Source organism: Helianthus annuus, chromosome 15 (assembly GCF_002127325.2).
Source record: "Helianthus annuus cultivar XRQ/B chromosome 15, HanXRQr2.0-SUNRISE, whole genome shotgun sequence".
NCBI classification, from domain to species: Eukaryota; Viridiplantae; Streptophyta; class Magnoliopsida; order Asterales; family Asteraceae; genus Helianthus; species Helianthus annuus.
This window is the reverse complement of record NC_035447.2, coordinates 170,424,168-170,448,479: the sequence shown is the minus strand read 5'-3', so window position 1 is coordinate 170,448,479 and position 24,312 is coordinate 170,424,168. Positions and strand designations below refer to the sequence as shown.

The 24,312-nt window shown below is 39.0% G+C and overlaps 1 long non-coding RNA gene across 1 annotated transcript; it reads left to right on the top strand.

The window, feature by feature from the left end:
- The first annotated feature begins 203 nt into the window (after nucleotides 1-203).
- Nucleotides 204-1,333, top strand: LOC110912769. Its single transcript, XR_002578154.1, has 2 exons — nucleotides 204-597; nucleotides 697-1,333. It is a non-coding gene; the product is annotated as an uncharacterized LOC110912769 (long non-coding RNA).
- The last annotated feature ends 22,979 nt before the right edge of the window (nucleotides 1,334-24,312 follow it).

Below are 24,312 nucleotides of genomic sequence, written 5' to 3'. Positions count from 1 at the left end.
GTCGACCACCGACCCTAATTTACTTGTTTTAATACTACAATTTTGTTATATGACGCTACACGACGTTCGGGGGCAAAAACGTGCTTCAAAAACAAGATCGGGCCATTCAAAATGCTAGAAACGGGCTTGTGGGCCTTGGGCCCAAGCCCACAAAACTCTACATATATATAGAATTTTATTCCTAAAATCCATCATTTTCCACTCATTCACTCTCTCTCTAACCTCCCAAACTCTCTCTCTCTCTAGAACTCGGATCCAGGCAAACTTCCGGCAAGGAGCCGGTGAAGTCCCGGCGGCGACGGCCGGTGACCGCGGTGGTGCGGCGGCGGAGCCGCCGTAGGCGGCGGAGGTCCGGCGAGGTTCTGGCGTCATTTTCCAGCCAAACACCCCTACCCCCACTAAACCGAACGTTCCCGACGCGATGGCGGTGTCCGTTTTCAAAGATTCGCAGTTGTATGAGCTGTGGAGCAACTCCGGCGAAGCTCCGACCGTTTTTCCAGCGAAGCCATTTTGGATTTTTCTTTCCATGCATGTTTAGATCGGGTTATGAGGAACCATTCTGCAAATTTTCAAGACATTTTATATTCCGGCAACTTGGTGAGTTTTTCCGACCTATTCCTACTGTTTCCTTTTGATTTCGGAGTGATTCAACTCGTCTAACGTCAGATAACGTTTCGGTGGGCTTTTTTATGGCAGTTAAACGGGGCTGTTTGGGGGCGGAACAAAAGCCGACGACGGCGGTGGTGAAGCCGGCCGGCGGCTGAGGCGATGGCGGTGATGATGGTTGGCAACTCGGGTTATTAAAGTTCATGTTTCGATTCAGGGTTTAGTTTTGGTTTGATTTTTGGTTCGAATCTACTCAGGTCAGACTCGGTTGGGGAGCTCGAGTTCGGTTCGGGTCATGCGGTTCGGTTAGGCGGCTCGGTTCGGTTGACTCAGTCAGCGAGTCGACTCAGACAAGACTCGCCTCAGGTCAACAAGTCCAACTCGGTTCGACTCGGTTCTATACGACTCGACTCAGTACAACTCGGTCCTGTTGACTCGGTTGAACCGAGTCAACTCAGTCAAAGCAACGAGTCAACTCAGCGGGTCAACCCGGTTGACTCGGTCAAGTCAGCCGGTTAACTCAGTCCATGTTTCGACAACTCGACACGGAGGATTTGGTAAATAATTTTAGTGGCGCGAATATTTACGTTATTTTAATAATTTATATGTTTAACGCGGACCGAGCTCGAACCATTAGCAATTACATAACGTTTATACATTAGTGAGTCTTTACGCTTTGATGTATTTTGACGAGAAATTATATATATATTAGTTGACAATTGTTGAATTTTGAAAATATATTGACAACTTTGATTGTCGGGGCGTCCAAAAACAGGGGAAACTCTGCCCGTTTTTCGAGAAAAATACGTAAAACTAAAACGCGTTTTATTGTAAAACGAAACTATTGGATCCAAACAATCTTCTATGAAAACAAATACAAATATATATTTACTTCCGACGACATTACATAACCTACAAAGCATGTTTAAAAGATTTCGACAAACCGCTTTACAAAATAACAAAACTTGATGGTTTTATAAAATAAATATATATTTAGTTATAAATATTTCCAAACAACGAGCAATTCAGATTCTTTTCTAAATAAATATAGTTTATATATTTATTTCAAACAAATCCTTTTATAAATAAATATAGTGTTATATATTTATTTCGGATATCAAACAACACGACGATTCTTTCATTAAAATAAATATAGTTTATATATTTATTTTAAATATCAAATGACTCGTAATTCTTTTATAAAAATAGATATAACTTATCTATTTATTTCAAACATCCAACAACTCGATGATACTTTTGTAAAATAAATATAACTTTTTATATTTATTTCAAAACGCCTAAACGGCATCTACATATACTTTGATGAACACATACGAGATGTAATATATGGCGCAAGTCTGTTATATGTAATTTTCATATAAATATTCTTTTTATACACGTACGACGTCGCGAGACGTCTAACGCGATGATAACAATATATTTATACGTTTTTATATAAATATTTATTAAATATTTATATACTATAAATCTCACGAAAACTAAGTCTTCCCAAGACTTGTTAATCCTTAATGACGTTATGTGAACTAAACAAAGTTCAACTTAGTCATTTTCGTTAAAATCGTCAAATCGTTCGGTCAACGATTCGGTAGAGCTCGGTGACACGTAGTTTAGTTACTGCGTTTATTTAGAAACTTATAAGACATTCCGTGTTAGGAATATTGTAGAATGCACGCTAGCAAGTCAAGTCCTGGAAACGACATCACGAAGTCGTAATTAGCTAGCTTTGCACAAGGCAATTCAGGTGAGTTCATAACCCCCACTTTTTACTGTTTAACAGTTTTATAAATGTTTTCGGGGGTGGAAAGACATGCACGTTTTGCAAGAACATACAAAGTTTTGAACAAACAAAAACTCGTATTTCTAAATCATATTACGAATGGATTTCGAGGAACTCAAATGGATTATACTAAATATACCGGTTTTTACAAAAAAAATGCGTATTATCGAAATGTGAATGATTTTCATGACTAGGGGTGGATCGTCTGGTGGTAATATATAGAGTCTGGGGAGTTGGCCTTAGAGGCTAGGGAGGTTCAGCCTTAGAGGCTGGGGAAGTTCAGCCTTAGAGGCTGGGGTGAAATACATGTTACAATTTTTTTAGACATTTTATACATGGTTTGATTAGCTTAAGGAGGGTTTACTACTTAGATCATGTGAGTGGTGGGCACAACACTTAAGGCCATTAATCCTCGTCGTAGGACCGAGGGACAAGAGTGATAGATCTATTTGGGTGTAGCGAGCCCACACCCGTGAGGCCGGGGCGGCCATAGAGGTGACTATGTCTTACCGCCGAAGCCCGGTAACAAATTTTCTAGGTTTGAGTTTTCCTGCACCTTTTCACACATACCAGTGGCTTTGCAACCCATTGGTGATCTCGTTTTCCTTATTGCTACATGCCAGGGATTTTTATCATACACACTTACAAAAATACTTGATTTATACAAATTAAATACCATGTTTTATACAAATTCAAAGTATAGGATTATACGGGCATAGAGTCAAAGCCAGGGCGGGCATTGACAGTTATACAAATTTTACAAATACAAGAGTTTACAAAAACATGGTTTTACGAACATAATGCGTTACAAATACAAAGTTTCCATATAACTTGACAAGAAAATGATTTCTAAATTCGTTTTCTCAATCTTATTTCACAAACCGGTTATTCAAAAGATTTATTTCAAATCTTTTACAAACAAACTATGAACTCGCTCAACTTTATGTTGATTTTTCGCATGTTTCTTTCTCAGGTTGCATTTCAAAGTTATGGCACGGTTTGAATAGGAGAACCATTGAAGATACGAGTACTTAGTGGCGTTCATTTTCTAAAATACTTAGCTTATTTGCTTCCGCTGTGCAATGAAGATACCAGTCCAGTCATGCCAGCTCTGATAATTTCGGGGTGTGACAGATTGGTATCAGAGCTATAGGTTACAGCGAATAGGATTCTCTGTAGAGATACCTAGGCTCTAACCTCATATATTTCTCTAGGATTTAGATCATTAAGACTTTCAATACGTACAAGAACGCCTAGTACTCGAATATGGTCTCCAACCGTTGCCGAAAAACAAACAACCAAAATTTTGTTTTCAAACATACGCTATTGTGGTGTTTCATACAAGGTGCATAAAACAATTACATACAGTAAGCAAAACTCTGAGAGTTTAGGAAACATGCATTTAAGACCTTCGGAAACTTATGTTGAAGTTCATTAAAGGTCATCACGTAGGAACCGCGAATATTAACTCGGGCACACACTATTATCCATATTGTCTATGATATTTTAACTTCCCGAGCAGGCGGCCTACGCATAACGAAACGCTAGTGCACGAGAATACGTGAAACTCAAATTTTACGTCAACGGACGTCGGAGCACATCACATTCTACGCGGAACGTAACACTAGTGCACAGGTATACGTGAAACTTAAGCTATACATCAACGGAGGTTGAAGTACGACACATACGACTATCGAGGCGAGGCCTTTGAAAATACACGATGGCGCAATTCCACGACGACGCTAGATTCCTGTCAGCAGGAGAACTATCGATCAGGAAGCGGCGGCTTGGCACGCGATCCTGAAACGACACGAGTCATGTTAAGGAGAAGACGCATGCCTTCGTATTCCCCCTATCTTATTAACGACGAATGCGCTATGTTCGACATTCCATGGTAATGTCACCTAACAACCGGTTATCACATGCAACCCCAGGTAAAGTCCTTAAATTTCTTTTATTGAAATTTTGACTTTCACATTTACTGAGTAGATTTTCGTATCTCTACTCTTCGTAATGGTTATTGTGTCACAATCATTTCTTTCAGTATAGCGAATAGTTATTTGCTCCATTTCTTGAAAAATTCATATACTGCGCATGCATTGGTTGTTACGCATGTGGTTTCGTTTCGAATAAAGCGTTTCATTAAAGTTCAAATATTATTTCGCTAAATTTAATTATTGATTTGTGATTCGAATGACCTGCATTATTGTAATTGTTGGCTCCTTTGTTATCAAGTCAACACATTTTCTTGAAATTTCTTTTTACATACATGGTTTTTCGTTGTGAGTTGTGACCATGCCGAAAGTCTTTCTTGTCGATACATGTATTTATAACAACCCTAACGTAAACCGACACCCTTATAATTTTTCCGACACCATAATATATTTTAAAATGTCCTAATTTGTTTTAAATATAATCTGTATGTGAAAACCGAGCCCGAAATACAAAATAACATTTAAAAAATAAATAAAAACAAGAAATATTAAGTTGAGGCGGGCCGCGTAGGACCCCACCTCAACCTTACGCGGGCGGTATCAAGGTCGGAACCTGATTTTGTTGATTTCTTTAGTTTAGGCGGGCCGCGTAAGCTTAAGCTTACACTTACGCGGGCTACGGGAGCTTAAAACCTGGCACGACCCTCGGCCGCCACGTGGCCCAACACTTGTCGACCCTACTCGTGACCCGGACAAGCTACAACCCTAGACCCCTATCACGCGGGCCGCGTAAGCCCATGTTGTCTTTTACGCGGGCCGCGAGAAACCCGGAAAACAGCCCTATAAATAGATTGCATCGGCCTTCAGTCTGTTTCGTTCATTTTCTTTTCTCAATCTTTAATTTCTGAATAGTAGAAGTAATACTCGGGCATGATAGCCCCTAAATAGCGAGGTTCTGCTACGATGTAAGTATTATAACCCATGGAGACGTATTAGATACTCTGCCCGATTGATCTAGGGTTCCGTAACGGCTGTCGTGGTTCTGCCCGACGTAGTCGTTGGAATGCCGTCTCGGGGAGGGTATTACTAATGTTAAAATGGATTATTATACTAACACCCGTGCATTTGTGTAAATTATAGATTATTCCCAGGAAATCCTTACTGAAAACCCTAAGACAGCAATGTGAGTAATCCTCTTTTTGTGAAATGTTTTTACAAAACCTCACACAATTAATTATATATTAAATAGTTATTGAGTATTTGTAGGAATACAATTATAGTGGGTATGTTGGGGTTTTGTATACAAAATTTGTTACTGGCGTGGTAACATTCCACAAGTTGAGTATGACAGTACCACTGATGTTAATTGTTATATCTTGGAAACAAATGTAATTGCGGATGCGCCCTCAATACTGTAAAATGATTGGTATATCAACTTGATTAAACTGGGATTCACTCACCAGTATTTTCCACTGACAAAATGTTTTTAAAATACGTTTCTGTAAGTCCCCTTGATATGTATGGATCTTCACAGAATTGTCAATCCGATCAAGAGTGCCGAATCCTCTTGATTAGAATAAGCAGAAAACGTGTAGGAACAGAAATCACAATTCACTTTCAAACTGGGTTTTCTATTGATTATCAATCTTCACGAATTACAATCAATCAAAACCCTAACCAACCAATTTTCGTCTAAGCTATGCTCTCACAAAAATTCTCTCTCTCAAATATTGTTTTGGCTGATTAACCTAAACCCTAATGCCTAACCTTGTTTATATAATACAAGGTTTGTAACTGGGCTAGGTTAAACACTCTTGGGCTGCGAATTGGACAAGCCCAATTCGCCCCCACACACCCAATTCGTTGGGTTTAGTTAGCCCAAACATTACAACTAACTATTACAAAGCTAAACCCGCTAACTGTTTATCGTTAAACTAATTACAAGATATCCAAAGACCAAATTGTAACACCTCGAAATTTTGTGTCCAATAATGCATTGACACGTGTCTTGAGTTTACACGTGGCATTAAATATTAAATAAAGGACTAATGTTGACAAACATTGAAAGTATGTAAATTCGAGGGTTATAAATATCAACATAGGGTAAATATACTGTATAGTAACCCTAAACGATGCTCGTACCTTCAAACGAATAAATCATGGATCGTACGGAAGCGAAACACGGAAGAAAGTGAGAGATTACAAGCTGCAGGGGTTAACTGTGTCAACATGTTTAATTATACCTCTGAGTGACCCTTTGACGAACCCGAGGCTTTGTAACAGTAAAATACGCTCACTAGAATGTACTATATAAATTACGCGAAGTTCCGTTTTGAAACGAGAGAGTTATGATCAAATTCGTACGAGAGGGGTTAAAAGCGTCAACAATGAAAGTTTAGGCTTTCCGGATGATAATTTAACTAACCAGGGGCTTAACAGTACGGGTAAAAGACACGAGGCCCTTAATTGTAATTAACCGAGGGCCAAATCGCAAAGTTACCCCTTCAAACCCGAAAGGTCAGGTTACTAATTACCAAAGATTTTGTTAATCATTACAAAAGATTTAAAAACAACCCTTACGGACCGTAAAGGTCCTGCCTTACGGACCGTAAGGGGGCGAATGATTAAGCTTGTCTCCGCCACAGGCTTACGGACCGCAAGGCCCAAACCATACGGTCCGTAAGCGATGCCCAGCGACAGAAAATTGGCTGTTGGCTGTTTAAAGCGGTAGAACATTAATGTATGGGTTTCCCAGAGGTATGGGCGCCCTCTACTTGACCCACAGCACCTTAGGACACCTGCCAATCATCCATGCTCACTTGTAGGTTGAGTTGTAATGATCTAGAGGCCATTCTTGCACTATAAAAGGCCATTCATAGTTCACAATTGAAACACACCTCAAAACCTATTCTCTTGATCATCTCTGGAGCTTCCAAGCTTTCTTCTATCATTCTAAGTCGTGCACAAGCTTCTGTAAGTTGTCAAACCCTTTTGTGGTTTAGTTTTGCTTAGTTATTACTTAAAAGTCAATCCGTCGTAATTAACGATTGACTTTGCGATAAATCACGAATGGTCCAGTGATTTGTCGAATCAAAGATAGTTATGTGTTGGTATTCATGTGGGTGACAAACCCTCAAAAGGGTTCCCCCTGATCACCACTCTAACTAGATCAAATGTCGAGTCAAACGTATACTTAAAAAGTCAACAGAAAGTCATTTTGCGATTTCTTGCATAATCTGTAATGTAGGTGATATGTAACCTGTTTGAACACTCATAAAACATGATAATAAGTATACTAACTTGTCTAAACTCGTTTGATTCGGCCATTTGCTATATTGACCCGGTTCGGAGCCGAAAGTCGCAAAAGTTTGACTTTTGCTTTGACTTCAGTTCTGACCCGTTTTAGTGCAATGTAGATATGCCTTAGGACTCTCTTAGGACCAGGTCACGTGATGGTATCACCCTCTGTGACCGGTTCGTTGTTTGTCCGAGTCTTTTACGCATTTCCGTTAATTGCTTAAAAGTTGACCGTAACGCCCTTTTCGAAATAAAACGAGTATTTCGGACATGTGAAGGGACCATAACCTGGCTTACTAAATTCTAAGCATGTCCCTAAAGTTTCACGCCAATCCGAGGTCTAGAATAGGAGTTATGCTAAATAGCGCAAATTAAGGAAACTTTTGTAATAAACGGCGCGATTAGCATAACGCCTACCTAAACCAAGATTTTGACACCAAACCTTTTACTCACTGTTGTAAAATAATATTTTTGGATTTTTAAAGATTTTAATTAATTTTAACCTGCTCATAACCTGCGGTTATGGCTACGGTTCGGTAAATACCGAATATACCCTTTTCGGCCAAAACTTGAGTTCTATAAGGTCTTTTGACCCGATCCCAGTTGCTACTGATTTTAAATAATAAATAAAGTATTTTGGACTTTATAAACTGTTTGGGAAACTCAGATTTCCTGTAGAACTCAGAAAGCTCTTTTAAAAGTCTTTAAAATGTCCGAAAAACCCCTACGGGGCGTATAATGAACTTAAACTCGTCACGGGCATTATGGAAGGTATCCTACTGATACCACAACCTCTTTAAAATATATTTACTTAGGAAAATAGTGTAGGACTCTTATGGTTAACCGTTGCGCCTTTTGCGCGTACGGTTCGGCTTATGTAACCAGTTTACATAAATTAGCCGATACGGGTCAAACCATATTATTTTGACCCCAAAATCCAGAGTGTGAATATTAAACCCATATAAAACAAGTCTTCAAACTTGTTGGGTCAGAATCACATTCCATTCCCGGTTTTCGCCCTTCACGTGATTAAACCGCATACATCCTTTGAAACTGACCGGTCTAGGCTACGGCTAATATAAAGACCCGTTAGGATTCTAATAGGTTATTTGAAACCTTCGTTCCAGAATAGGAGACCAGTAAAAGCTATTCGTGATTTACTCAATTAAGGACTATACTTGCAAAGGTAAATACTTTTAACTTATTTTCCGTTATACGGGCTTGGGTTACGGTATATAGCATACCGCTTGATCGAGCAATTGCCCCCAACTCTTTTGTAGTTGGGAACGTCAATGTGACTCGTTTAAACAGTCTTGTTACTTAAGAGCCTTTGGGGGGTTAATGACCATGTCCCGGATATCCTTGGCAGCATTTTATGAAATGGCCACGACCCTGACATCCGAGTGTAGGCGTACACTCGGCATTATGTCCATAATATAAAGGTGTAGCCGTTGGTTACCCGCCACGGTTTTATGCCACGTGGTGTGTCTATTGATCTTTAACCCGGTTTTGACCCGGGCTACTGAACGCATAAGGAACATGTAAATCGTTCACAAGATTATATATATTTAAATAATTCTCCCAAGTTATAAAAGAGTTTGTGCCTTGTGCATTCAAATCAATTTTAATAAACATTTTACAAAAGTGTCAGTTGAATGTATTTACCAGTGTAAACTGACGTATTTTCCCCAAAAAGACTAAATGCAGGTACTAAACGTAATCGGCTGGCTATAGCTCCTTAGCATTCTAGAAGTCTCGCAAGCTTTTGGTGCATTGTCTGTTGAACAATATTTTTATGTATTATTTTGATCCAATGTGGATTTTATTTCAACGAACAGTGATACTTTGATATTACGGTAAAGGTTGAAATATAATTATCTTTATGCTTTCGCTGTGCATTTATATATTGTGGTTTGACTATATTGTTGCCAACTACGTCACGGTAATCCCCCACCGGGCCCACCGGTGATACACGTGGAAATCGGGGTGTGACACAAATCTAAGCTGTTGTCACAGAATATGCACCAACAAACTCCCCCTTGACAATAGCTTCATAAAAACTTTGTCTTCAGTCTTCTTGCAATCGTCATGTAGTCTTGCACTGTCTTTGGTCTTTGGATAGCTTCAGCTTCAATAGCTTCTGTCAGCAACAGACTCCCCCTAAGCTGATGCATCCAATCACCAAATCTTCAACACGTTAGCACTTGAGTAAACTCCAGTTTAGCATTTGCACAACAATCTTCAAACTCTTCAATCTTGTCTGTAATGTAGAAAGGAGGTTCTACCATGCAACCAATCAAACTCTCATCTTCACACTTCACAGCAACTTCTCAGCAACAAACTGCTTCAATCTGTATACTATAAAACAAACATCTCGAGAAACCATAAGAATTTTTCAACAAAGTTAAATAAATTATTATTTTTCAAGAGATAGTTAAACTGTATTACAGATTAAGCATTTTCAATTTCATCACCAACACGCAAAACTTTTGTCCAACACAGAAGAACTTGCCTGATTGAAAATTTTGAACTCACTTTCTAACACCGTCTCCCCCTATCAGTAACAATTCCTCCAAGAATAACAGTTTTCCGTACATTAAGAATTTTAAACAGAAAAAAAAACTATTTTTGGATTTTTGTATTTTATGAAAGCAAGTAAATAACAAAACAATAAACACTCTATTTTTGTGAGAATCACTGGTAAGAAGATCATATCAGCACAATCAAACTGTTTCACACAATTAGATTATTCTTTATTTAATGTTTTAGTGAAAAGCAATTCAAGACGATTACCAGTATTGTTTGTCCACTTAAACAAAATGCATGAACATTTCAAGTACCATTACCGTATGATACGTTAAGGTAATTTTATTATACTGAAATACTAGCGTGTCCCACAACAGGATATACCCCCGCGATCAAGGTATGCACAAAGATTCATCGTAGTAGGTGAGTATACTGAATTCATCCGTTTTATTTTTCAACGATAGATAATTGGTGAACAGGTCAGTACTTCCGTACACAGAGAGACCAAAATATCTTATCGAGGGCTAAGACAGATACCATTTTTGGTACGATTTATGCATTTTGCAATTTTTGAATAACTCTCTATGAGAGCTTCTTCGTTTTCAGGGTTTTGGCATTTTTAGCTCTTTTAAGATATCCTGGGTGTGTCTAGGTCAGCATGTATCTGGATGCAGCAGAAGGACACCCCTGATATCCCCAGATGAAATAACAGTATAAAGACCCAAAACCTCAGATTTTGGCAATCTATCAACGCAAGATTTAAGGTCATTAAACCATACACCACTGATGTGTTCCCCACTCATATTCAGTTCATTTATGTTTATATCACATTGGTAAGTTGATTATTTCATGCTTTTTGCCTACTGGTACATCGTATGATGAAGCTGCTATCACACTTAAGCAATTTTGGTTCAATTTCTGTGTGACAGTCTAACATGCCGATGTACTATCATTTCTTCTTTTTCACACATTGATAACTCAATTTTTGATTTTCTATTTTTTTATGTTTTTTATTTTTTAATGTTTTTGTATTTTTGTGGTTTTCTATTTTTTTTTTATTTTTGCTTTTTGAGAAAAACAGTAAACTATTTACAAAAATTCTTATGAAAAACCAGTTATTCAGGATTCCTCATCCCGTTGAGTTCGACTAAGTTTTCAAAGCGAGCCCTGTCAAATGCTTTAGTATAAAGATCTGCCAGGTTATCTTCTGTGTCGACTCAGCACTTTGAACTTCAATTTAAATCAATTAATATGTATATATCAACAATCTCACATCCCCCGTCATGTGCCTGAAGCAGCCACTATCAACATAAGTTGATAATCCTCCTTAGCAGCTCCTGCACACACTAACTTAAGAAATTAGTTAGATTGGGGGACTCAAGCCTTAATGGTCTTGGGTCGTCCAAATTCACCAACCACTAGAACATCCATCCAATATCCATTACTCCTAACTGGAGTCTTGGATCTTAGACCTGTTGATGGAATTTGATTTTGATTTCCACTAGGTCTCTGGTCCTGAGGGTTCGTATATACATTTTGACTATTTGACCTTTGGAAATTTTGATTTTGAAACCTTGAATTTTGATTCCAAGAAGCATTATTGTTTTGTAATTTCTAAAGCCATTGTTATAAAAAGTTCGACCACCATTATGCAGGTATCGATTTTGATATTGACATTGACATTGACTTCTGAAATTATTAGAATTAAAATTATTCATTCTTGGTGAACAACTTCTATGTCTCTCAAATCTGCCTGGTGGAGATCTACGCTGAAATCTAGGTTGATTTCTTTGAAAACGAGGAACTTGTGCAGTTCCTTTTTCAGCCTTATCTACACCAACAACAACATTCTCTGGTTGCTTAGGAGCAGATTTCTTTGGAGAGTTGGACTCTCTCACTTGCTTATCACCACTCTTCTCTGGTGACTTCTCTCTCTTCCTTTCACTCACATGTGCTTCACTCTTTTTATTGGGACAGCAGCTTGCTACATGTCCTTTGTTGTGACATTTGAAGCACGATCTCTTTTTCGAAGACTTCTTATCTGAAGCCTTTGAACTAGATTCAGGTCTTGATGATGATGCCTTAGAAGAATCTGGTTCAGTTTGCTTAGTTTCAGAATTTTCTTTGTTCTTGTTTTTAGCAAACCTACATTAGATTCATTTTCAATAACAGCTGTTTCGGTTTTCATGTCACTTCCTTGAACAAAATTAATCTGTTTAGCAACAGTTGAATTCTTATTCTTAGGATGTTAAGTTTTCTTTTTCAAAACTGGTTTGCTGTTGTTATTCTTCTTAGCATCATCACAAGCAGACTCATCACCTTGACTTGTTGTGGAACTACTTGGTGCTGTTGACATAAAATTGGTTAGCTCATCTTCATCAGGTAGGAATGAATAATCATGACTAAGAGGAGGTGGGATTTCATTAAAGCCCTGGAATCCCACACTAGTCTTGTCATTACTCTTCTTTAACCCACCCATCATATGTTTCATAACAAAAGTAGAATCCCTGAATTGACCTAATTTCTTTTCAAGTTCAACAATTTTGAGTTGTGCATCTGACAACTCTTTGCATTTATCAGAAATCTCTTTTGTTTTCTCAGCCATCATGTCATGAGCTAAGTCTATGACTTGAAGTTTTTCATTTAGTTTGCAGGTTAAAGAATCAATTTCAGTTTCATAACCTTTTATTTTCTTCAAGTATAGAGATTCATTTCTTTTAGCGAAAAAATTTGATTCTTTAATGTTAGACATTTCGCTTACCAAACTTTGGTTGTGTGTGGACAACCTGTCAACCTCACCCTGTAGTTCACGGCATTTTAAACACACAGAATTAGACTTTACCTCTCCTGTTTGTTTGTCAAGGTTTGCCATTAGAGCCGCAAGCTGAGCTTCCATTCTCTTGTATTTAGCATCTTTTTCTTCAGCTTCCCTTTCAAGGTCAGACTTTTGCTTTTCCTCTTCAGCAACAGTTGTCTGATCATCCTTCTCTTCTGCAACTTTACTCTCTATCTTTACTTCAGCTTCTACCTTCACTTCAGCTTCTACCTTCACTTCAGCATCTCCCACGGTAGCTTTATCATCATCAATAGGCATATCTCTGCCATGAATGTCTGAGTGGCATTATCATTGTTTTCTAGATGAATGCTCCAATCATACGAACCTTCTCGTGCTGTAGAGATCAAAGCCTTTGAGCTAGAATTGTTTGATGCATTCCTATTGTTTGAACTCTGACTTGAAGTCTCTTGTTTTTGTTTCTGACATTCCCTAGCAAAATGCCCATAACTTTGACAGTTAAAGCACCTCACTTTGGTCTTGTCGAAACCAACACTCCTCCCTACAAACTTCCTTCCTGTCCTGTTCATGAATCTCTTGACTCGCCTAGAAATCATGGCCATTTGCCATTGCAAATCCATCTCTTCAAGATCATCAGGGTCAATCTGATCATAATCTTCATCTAAAGTAGCAGGATTAGATATCTTCCCCTGAATGTAGTTCTCATAAGAAGCAACAAATGAGGCAAGTAGAGCAAGATGTTCTTCAACATACTTCACACTCATAGGCATCGACTTAGCACTACTATTCTACTTAGAAGCTGATGTTTTCTTTGCTCCTGTTGATCCTCCTGAAGCAGCTACAAAACACACATCACCATCCTCATTCACCGTAACCTGCTCATTATCACATGATAAAAACGCAGTAGCAGAGTCGCTAGAAGCGTTGTGAGATGAAGAAGATGTAAGCCCATTGTAAACCGATGGATCTTGAACCTGATCATATCTAGTGTCTTTCTTCTTCATACTGAGCTCATAAGCTCTCAGCTTGCCAACTACTTCTTCAAGCTCTTTTGTTTCATAATCTGCTTCACCCTTGATCATAAGAGTATAGATATCCCACTTGGTAGGTAAGGCATCTAGCAGCTTGTCGTTCTTCTCTACGTTAGAATAGCAATCGATCTCATAATTTTCCATTTCTGACATCAGATGGTAGTAACGAGTGATGATGTCTTCAAGTGACTCATGCTTCATGTACTTGAAAAAAGCAAACTGCTTCTTCAGTAGATCAACTTTGTTTTTCTTGACATCTGCATTTCCTGCGTATCTTTTCTCTAACGCATCCCACATATCTTTTGAAGTTGTGTACTTCTTGAAAGTATGCTTGATGCTATCAGGTAAGGATATTTTGATTGCAGCCAAGGCTCTCTTTTCAGCCTCATATATCTTTTTGTCAGCCTCTTGCATGTTCACATAGGCTGTTAATCGTGGTCAGCCCTCAAAGTCATGTACTGGGTTTATGTACCCATCTTCAATGCATATCCACATACGCGTGTCCTGATATTCTACGAATGATTGAAAACGATCCTAGGTGGTTTGTTGGTAGTGCCAACCTCATGCTCCATCTTCAACAACTCATTCAAACTAGACATGTTCGACATCTTTAACGTAACGGACTGATAAAACCGTATAAAATATCTCTGAAAACAGTGGTTACCAAATTACACCTTTAGAATCGTCTCGAAAAGACGAATCCAATGATATATAATGTCAAAAACCGATTTCGGGATTTTCCAAGGACCATCTGACGCGTATCGTCAATTGTCTGGTTCGCCTAGGAGCGAAGGCACCTCCTCTTCTCAGCCTGCCCTCTCAGGGTACTCTTCTGATACGGAAGAAGGAATCTTTGTGTTTAAGGCTCAGTCTGAAGAGCCATTTCCTCAGAAAAAGAGGGGATGGTTCAGTAGGGGATCACATGAGCGTAGAAAACGTATGAAAAAGTTGCAGGAACAGCGAGTGTTAGCCGCAGCTAAAAGAGAAACCGATGCCTATGCCCAGGATATGCTCAATAGGGGTATAGCCAATATCCATATTTTAGCAACCACTGCAGCTGACCCAAATCTGGAGCAAATGCTAGCACCCTAACCACAAATTCCTGATCAACCTATGGAAATAGAAAACCCTGAAAATCAAGTAGAAATGCATGATTTCAACCCGGAGGAGATACCTAGGGTACTTGCACCAAATCCCCTAGACCCAAATTATGATCCCTGGTGGGATGATGTTAGGGACTATGTGCAACGCTACCCGATTCACGAAGATGTGCCAATGCCCAACCTAGAAGCCTACCCAGGGTTAGATCCTCAAGATCCCTATTTCAATAATGATGCATACATTAGGGAGATCTTAGAGAATCCCTACCCATATCAGGCCCCGTACCAGGATCCCGCACCCCAGATTCCAAACCCAGTCCTAGAACCTGCACCCCCAATGAGTGCAGAAAACGTACAAGAACTTAGGACTTTCGGTGAGGAAATTTTAGAAAGCAGTGAGAGAATGCGACAGGTGGGAGAGCGTCTCGTATGGAAATACGACGAACGCAATATGGATTTTTGGATGAATCCATATTCATGAATGTGATGGTGGAAACAGTAGTTATAATAATAATATAATATAATATAATATAATAATAATAATATATGTGTGTACGTGTTAGAAAAAAAACTACGGATGCATACTACTAGTATTGTAGCTTTACATTTTAGTCGATATTGTGCAATGCTCGACGCTTTTGACCAAAAGTACGTGTAATGTGATTGGCTATATTCAAATATTATTGGTGATATTAATATGTGGTAAATGTTTAAAATTTAGATGGACAACAAAGTGAATCAGGAAAACCAGAATGATAATATTCAGAACGACAACCACTCAAATAATGATAATCTGAATAATGAGAATCCGAACAAAAATGGAAACCAAATGGATAATAGTGCCGTTCAGCACATAGTGGCACAAGGAATTATAGATGCAATGCCATTTATTATTCAAACGGTTCAAGAAGCGAATAATAAAAGTAAGCATAGCAGTAAGCGACCAACTGAACCGGAACACAGCGTGAACAATGGACCCGTACTTCAGGTGCCCATTCCCAAAAGAAGAAGAACCATGCCATATGGTTGTTCTTACAAAGAATTCTGGTCCTGTAAACCAATAGAATTCTCGGGCAATGAAGGACCCATTGCAGCTCTACGCTGGATAGAGAAAACTGAAGCTGTTCTGAAAATAAGCAAATGTGCTGAAGAGGATAAGATAATGTTTGCTTCGAATCTGTTTAAGAACTCAGCCCTAGAATGGTGGAATACTATACTCCAGTCAAGAAGAAGTGATAGGGTTTACAACATGGAATGGGAGGAATTTAAAAATATGGTAGAAAGGAAATTCTGCCCTCCCAATGAAAAAGAGCAGATAGCGAATAAGTTTCTGAACCTTAGAATGACCGGGGTAGATAGTAAGGGTTATACTACTACATTCTTTGAATATGCTAGAATAGTACCAACCCTTGCATCACCTGAACCGGTATTAATCTCCCGATATATCTGGGGAGTAATCGGAGAGATTAGACATGTAGTCAAGGCAGCTAGACCCCAAACCATAGAAGAAGCTGTAGAACTAGCTAATACCTTCACAGATGAGTTAATCCGTACTGGAGAAGAAGACCAGAGGAGAAACCTAACCCAAAGGCTTACTCAAGAATTCCCTTCTGGGAATTTCAACCGTAGGAATGTAGTTTCTACCTCTGCACCGTACTGTAAAACCTGTAGAAAGAAGCATTCAGGAAAATGCTCCATTCACTGCAATTTTTGCAAGGCCCCAGGACATAAGGAAGAAGATTGCAAGAAGAAATCCAGCAATGGAATGTGTTTCAATTGTGGAGAAAAAGGTCACATCAGGACAAATTGTTCGAAATTGGCTCCAGCTGCAAACAACAAGAATCCTAAAAATGCTAGAGCATTTATTCTAACTGCAGATGAAGCCAAGATGATACTGGACGTCATAGCTGGTACGTTTTTAGTTAATGATATTTTGCTAAAGTATTATTTGACTCTGGTGCAAACCAAAGTTTTATCAATACTTCGTTTTGCAAACTTCTAAATCAATCATTAACTAAACTACCACAAGAATGTCTAGTAGAGACCGCAAATGGAGGAACCATTAGGATTTCTGAAATCTTGCAGGGGGCAAGAATATAAATTTTTAATCAAAAATTTATTGCAAACCTTTACCCAATGAATCTGGCTGGATTCGATGTTGTGTAAGGAATGGATTGGTTAATAGCCAATAAAGCCAGTATTTTGTGTGATCAAAAGTCAATTCAAGTAAATTCACCAAGGGGTGAAAAGATCACAATTAAAGGAGATAAACCATCTAGTTCCACTAAATTCATCTTTGTGATGAAAACTGCAAGTTATATAAGAAAAGGATCTATAGTGTATTTGATTTCTATAATCACTAACACTAAAGAAAAAGAACTAAAAGATATTCCAGTAGTGTCCCAGTTTTCAGATGTCTTTCCAGAGGAATTGCCAGGACTGCCGCCAGACAGGGAAGTTGAATTCAGAATCCATCTGTTACCAGGGACAGCACCGATTGCCAAAGCACCTTACCATTTGGCACCCGCTGAAATGCAGGAACTGAAGAACCAATTAGACGAATTGTTGGAGAAAGGATTCATACAACCAAGCTCATCACCATGGGGAGCACCGATATTGTTCGTCAAAAAGAAGGACGGATCAATGCGTATATGCATTGACTACCGTGAATTGAACAAAGTCACGATTACGAATCGGTATCCATTGCCGAGGATTGATGATCTGTTCGATCAACTTCAAGGAACTCGATTTTTCTCTAAAATCGATTTAAGATCAGGATATCATCAATTAAAGGTACAGGAAGAGGATATTCCTAAAACCGCATTTAGAACAAGGTATGGTCATTATGAATTTACTGTCATGCCATTTGTTTTAACCAATGCCCCAGCTGCATTTATGGACATGATGAACCGAATATGTAAGCCATATTTGGATAAATTCATAATTGTCTTCATAGATGATACTCTAATTTACTCAAAAAGTAAAGAGGAGCATGCAAAGCACTTGCACTTACTTTTAAGTCTGTTAAGAAAGGAAAAGCTTTACGCTAAGTTTTCAAAGTGCGAGTTTTGGTTAAAACAGGTACAATTTCTTGGACATTTAGTTAACCATGAAGGAATCCATGTGGATCCAACAAAGATCGAGGCGATCACCAAATGGAAAACCCCTGAGTCGCTAACTGAGGTTAGAAGTTTCTTAGGATTGGCCGGTTATTATAGAAGATTTATTCGAGATTTTTATAGAATAGCCATTCCTTTAACTAAGTTAACCTGTAAATCTGTTAAGTTTGAATGGGGACCAAAACAAGAAGAAGCCTTTAGAATCCTTAAGCAAAGATTGACCCATGCACCCATACTAGCATTACCAGAGGGAATGGAAGACTTTGTAGTCTATTGTGATGCTTCTAAGCTAGGTTATGGATGTGTGTTGATGCAACGTCAAAAGGTTATAGCTTACGCATCTAGACAACTTAAGAATCATGAAGAAAATTATTCAACCCATGATTTGGAATTAGGAGCCATAATTTTTGCCCTTAAGATTTGGATACATTATCTTTATGGTAGTAAATTTACCATATTCACCGACCATAAGAGTTTAAGGTTTGTTTTTGGGCAAAAAGAGTTAAATATGAGACAAAGACGCTGGATGGAAATGCTTAGTGATTATGACTGTGATATCCAGTATCATGCAGGGAAAACAAATGTAGTGGCTGATGCTTTAAGTCGAAAGTATCATAAAAAGCCAAAAAGGGTACGTTCTCTTAAAATAAATCTACAAGTAGATTTAAACGATCAGATTAGAAAAGTACAAGAATCAGTAATCAAGGATGATACTGAAAAATTAAAAGGAATGATTAAAGAATTAGAACAAGGAACAGATGGAATTTGGAGATTCCATAAAAAGAGAATGTGGATACCTAAATTACGAAACCTACGCCACCGTATATTAGAAGAAGCCCATAAGTCTAAATATACGATGCATCCAGGAAGTGATAAAATGTATCAAGATTTAAGGAAAAATTTCTGGTGGATAGGAATGAAAAAGGATATAGCAGCTTATGTTTCTAAGTGTTTAACTTGTTCACAAGTTAAAGTTGAACACCAGAAACCCTCAGGATTGTTGCAACAGTTAGAAATGCCAGTTTGGAAATGGGAATTGATAACAATGGATTTTGTTACCAAGTTACCCAAAACAAGAAAAGGTAATGATACAATCTGGGTGATTGTAGATAGGCTAACCAAGTCAGCTCATTTCCTACCGATGAAGGAAACTTTTAGTATGGAACAATTAGCCAAATTGTATGTAAATGAAATTGTTTCATTACATGGAATACCTTTATCAATTGTTTCTGATAGGGATAGCCGTTTTACCTCTCATTTTTGGTCAAGTTTCCAAAAAGCAATGGGAACCAAGTTGAATCTAAGCACAGATTATCATCCTCAAACGGACGGACAAACCGAAAGGACAATTTAGACAATGGAAGACATGCTCAGAGCTTGTGTAATTGATTTCGGAGGTAATTGGGATGATCACTTACCTTTAATAGAATTTTCTTATAATCACAGTTATCACACGAGTATCAGTGCTGCACCATTCGAAACACTTTATGGACGAAAGTGCAGAACCCCAGTTTGTTGGGCAGAAATTGGGGAAAAGCAACTATCTGGACATAAGATAGTGCAGGAAACAACCGATAAGATCATTCAAGTCAAGGAACGACTGAAAGCGGCACGTGATCGACAAAAGAGCTACGCTGATAACAGACGTAAGCCGTTAGAATTCCAGGTAGGTGACAAGGTGTTGTTAAAAGTCTCTCATTGGAAAGGAGTGGTAAGATTCATCAAAACAGGAAAGCTAAGTCCCAGGTATATTAGACCTTTTAAGATTATTAGAAGAATAGGACCTGTAGCCTATCAGCTACAACTGCCAGAGGAAATGGCAGGAATACATGATGTATTTCATGTATCTAATCTCAAAAAGTGCCTAGCTGATGAATCACTCGTAGTGCCTCTTAAAGATATAGAGGTAAATGAACAACTCAAGTTTGTAGAGAGGCCTCTACAAATTGAAGATAGAAAAGTTAAAAATCTCAAGCACAAGAGATTAGTTCTGGTCAAAGTAAAGTGGGACTCCAAAAGAGGACCTGAGTACACATGGGAGCTTGAATCAGAAATGCGAAGGAAATATCCGCACTTGTTCCAGTAGATCTCGAGGACGAGCTCTAAAACAAGGTGGGGAGGATATAACAACCCTAACATAAACCGACACCCTTATAATTTTTCCGACACCATAATATATTTTAAAATGTCCTAATGTGTTTTAAATATAACCTGTATGTGAAAACCGAGCCCGAAATACAAAATAACATTTAAAAATGAATAAAAACAAGAAATATTAAGTTGAGGCGGGCCGCATAGCACCCCACCTCAACCTTACGCGGGCGGTATCAAGGTCGGAACCTGATTTCGTTGATTTCTTTAGTTCAGGCGGGCCGTGTAAGCTTAAGCTTACACTTACGCGGGCCGCGAGAGCTTAAAACCTGGCACGACCCTGGGCCGCCACGTGGCCCAACACTTGTCAACCCTACTCGTGACCCGGACCAGCTACAACCCTAGACCCCCTATCACGCGGGCCACGTAAGCCCGTGTTGTCTTTTACGCGGGCCGCGAGAAACCCGGAAAACAGCCCTATAAATAGATTGCATCGACCTTCAGTCTGTTTCGTTCATTTTCTTTTCTCAATCTTTAATTTCTGAATAGTAGAAGTAATACTCGGGCATTATACCCCCTAGATAGCGAGGTTCTGCTACGATGTAAGTATTATAACCCCTGGAGACATATTAGATACTCTGCCCGATTGATCTAGGGTTCCGTAACGGCTGTCGTGGTTCTGCCCGACGTAGTCGTTGGAATGCCGTCTCGGGAAGGGTATTACTAATGTTAAAATGGGTTATTATACTAACACACGTGCATTTGTGTAAATTATAGATTATTCCCAGGAAATCCTTACTGAAAACCCTAAGACAGCAATGTGAGTAATCCTCTTTTTGTGAAATGTTTTTACAAAACCTCACACAATTAATTATATATTAAACAGTTATTGAGTATTTGTAAGAATACAATTATAGTGGGTATGTTGGGGTTTTGTATACAAAATTTGTTACTGGCGTGGTAACATTCCACAAGTTGAGTATGATAGTACCACTGATGTTAATTGTTATATCTTGGAAACAAATGTAATTGCGGATGCACCCTCAATACCGTAAAATGATTGGTATTTCAACTTGATTAAACTGGGATTCACTCACCAGTATTTCCCACTAACAAAATGTTTTTAAAACGCGTTTCAGGTAACAAAATGTGAAAGCCAAATAGAAGCCAGCTGGACAGCACTGAAGGCTTGGAAAAGTGGCAATAAAGTTACCTAAAAAGAAATAGATGTTTTTCTTAAATAAAATAGGGTGTATCCCTATGAAATTATGTGTACTGAAAACTTGGGCTTTACCCATGTGTTTAATATTATAAATTGTGGTGGTTTACTCTGCTAAAATATTTCCTAACTACGGTCCTGATGAAAATTTCCGCTGCCAAATTAGACAATAACGTGATACGACCGAAACTGGCTCGCGGCCGCCCGTTCCCGGGGATTTGGGATCGGGGGCTGTGACAGTATTTATTGTCGGATTACGTCGAAACCAAGTTCATTTGTTTGAACTTGTTCATTACACATATTCGATTCAAGACACCATATGATGTATTGGGAGCATCATATTCAAATCAATTTTAACGAGCACTTCATTTGTTCCGAGTCATGGTAAACTTGTTTGGTATTCGACTTCATTAAATTGTTTGTTGACTTCGACACCTTGTGGTGGTGTTTTCACTTATTTGAAGCCTGCGCTAAACTCGTTTACATATCTCATGCATGGATTTAAATATTTATTTATTGATTTGTTTTAAATCCACTTTGAATTATCATATTACAGCAGTCTTAACACAATCGTGTGTTAAGACGATGGTACACAAAATTCATTGCATATTCTGGTGTACCTACTAACTGTTCTTTCAACATCGATCGAATATTTTACGATATTTATTGTTTCTTCACCTTCGATCGAAAACATTAAATATTTGATGTTCCATCCTCAATTGAAAATCTTATGATGCCGTCTGAATCAAATTTTCAAATTTGCTTCACTGTACTTTCGCTTGACTTCAAACACGGTGAATTTGTTTGATCACCGTTATTATTGAATTGTTTCATTCACTACGACACCTTGTGGCGTCCGTATAACTTGCAGCTTGGCTGATCACGATCGAGACACGGATTTTTATATAGCCAGAACGGCCCTCACAAATCCGAACGAATCATCCTTTCCACGTAAAGCTTTATCCAAAGTTGAATACGCCATTGTTGAATCTAAGTTCATCCAGTGGTTGTTATTGCTTCTAGAACTCATTTACTTATTGTGAACGTTCATATGGAATTCGATTGGTCGAAGTTCCTGTTCATTATTGGATCCCTGTTAACTTAGTCACATTAGTGACAGTACCTATACGTCTTGTTTCTTTTGACATCAATTTTTGAAACACATTTCTTTTAAACCGTTGGGTTCTTATTATCGAGGAATATCATTAAATTCACATGATTCGAATAAGTCTTGTTTCGATTACACGGTCATTCACTTTGTTATTATTCAGACTTACCTGCGAACAACACAATTCTGAGGAGATAACATAGTCTAAATTTCGAGGACGAAATTTCTGTAACAGGGGGAGAATGTGACAACCGGTGATTTACGGCTCTTAATTACGTGATTAACAGGTGATTAACGCGACAATAAATAGTGTTTAAGACGCAAATTAACTTAATTAGGCCTTTGGAGTGCCTAGAAACGGGTAACCGGCTTTACAGGGCGTGCACGGTGGTTTACGGAAAGATCCGGTGAATATTACGCGACAACGAACTGATACTGTACAAAATACTGACAACATCGACAAGTATGAATGTTACACGAATATTTTATGTTTATGAAATTAATTTTGTGAATTTATTGGGCTTCCGTGCGACACAAGTGCAAACGTGAACTAAAAACGCGATCTTAGGAAACGCATCGACAACGAAACGGAAGCGACGGAGACGTCTGCCACCTTCGAAACTTACATTTTACACTATAAATAGCTCCGTAATAAAATTTCAGCAACTACAGTCGAAACCAGATCGAAAAACGGATTGAAACAGCCAATGACGCAAATTACGTGATTTTTACGCAACCTACGATCAAATGTCGACCACCGACCCTAATTTACGTGTTTGAATACTACAATTTTGTTATATGACACTACACGACGTTCGGGGGCAAAAACGGGCTTCAAAAACGATATCGGGCCATTCAAAATGCTAGAAACGGGCTTGTGGGCCTTGGGCCCAAGCCCACAAAACTCTACATATAAATAGAATTTTATTCCTAAAATCCATCATTTTCCACTCATTCACTCTCTCTCTAACCTCCCAAACTCTCTCTACTCTCTCTCTCTAGAACCCGGATCCAGGAAAACTTCCAGCAAAGAGCCGGTGAAGTCCCGGCGGTGACGACCGGTGACGCGGTGGTGCGGCGGTGGAGCCGCCTTAGGCGGCGGAGGTCCGGCGAGGTTCCGGCGTCGTTTTCCGGCCAAACCTCCCCTACCCCACTAAACCGAACGTTCCCGATGCGATGGCGGTGTCCGTTTTCAAAGATTCTCAGTCGTATGAGCTTTGGAGCAACTCCGGCGAAGCTCCGGTCGTTTTTCCGGCGAAGCCATTTTGGATTTTTCTTTCCATGCATGTTTAGATCGGGTTATAAGGATCCATTCTGCAATTTTTCTAGACATTTTATATTCCGGCAACTTTCCGGTGAGGTTTTCCGACCTATTCCTACTGTTTCCTTTTGATTTCGGAGTGATTCAACTCGTCTAACGTCAGATAACGTTTCGGTGGGCTATTTTATGGCAGTTAAACGGGGCTGTTTGGGGGCGGAACAAAAGCCGACGGCGGCGACGGTGGAGCCGGCCGGTGGCTGAGGCGATGGCGGTGATGATGGTGGGTGACTCGGGTTATTAAAGTTCATGTTTCGATTCAGGGTTTAGTTTTGGTTTGATTTTTGGTTCGAATCTACTCAGGTCAGACTCGGTTGGGGAGCTCGAGTTCGGTTCGGGTCATGCGGTTCGGTTAGGCGGCTCGGTTCGGT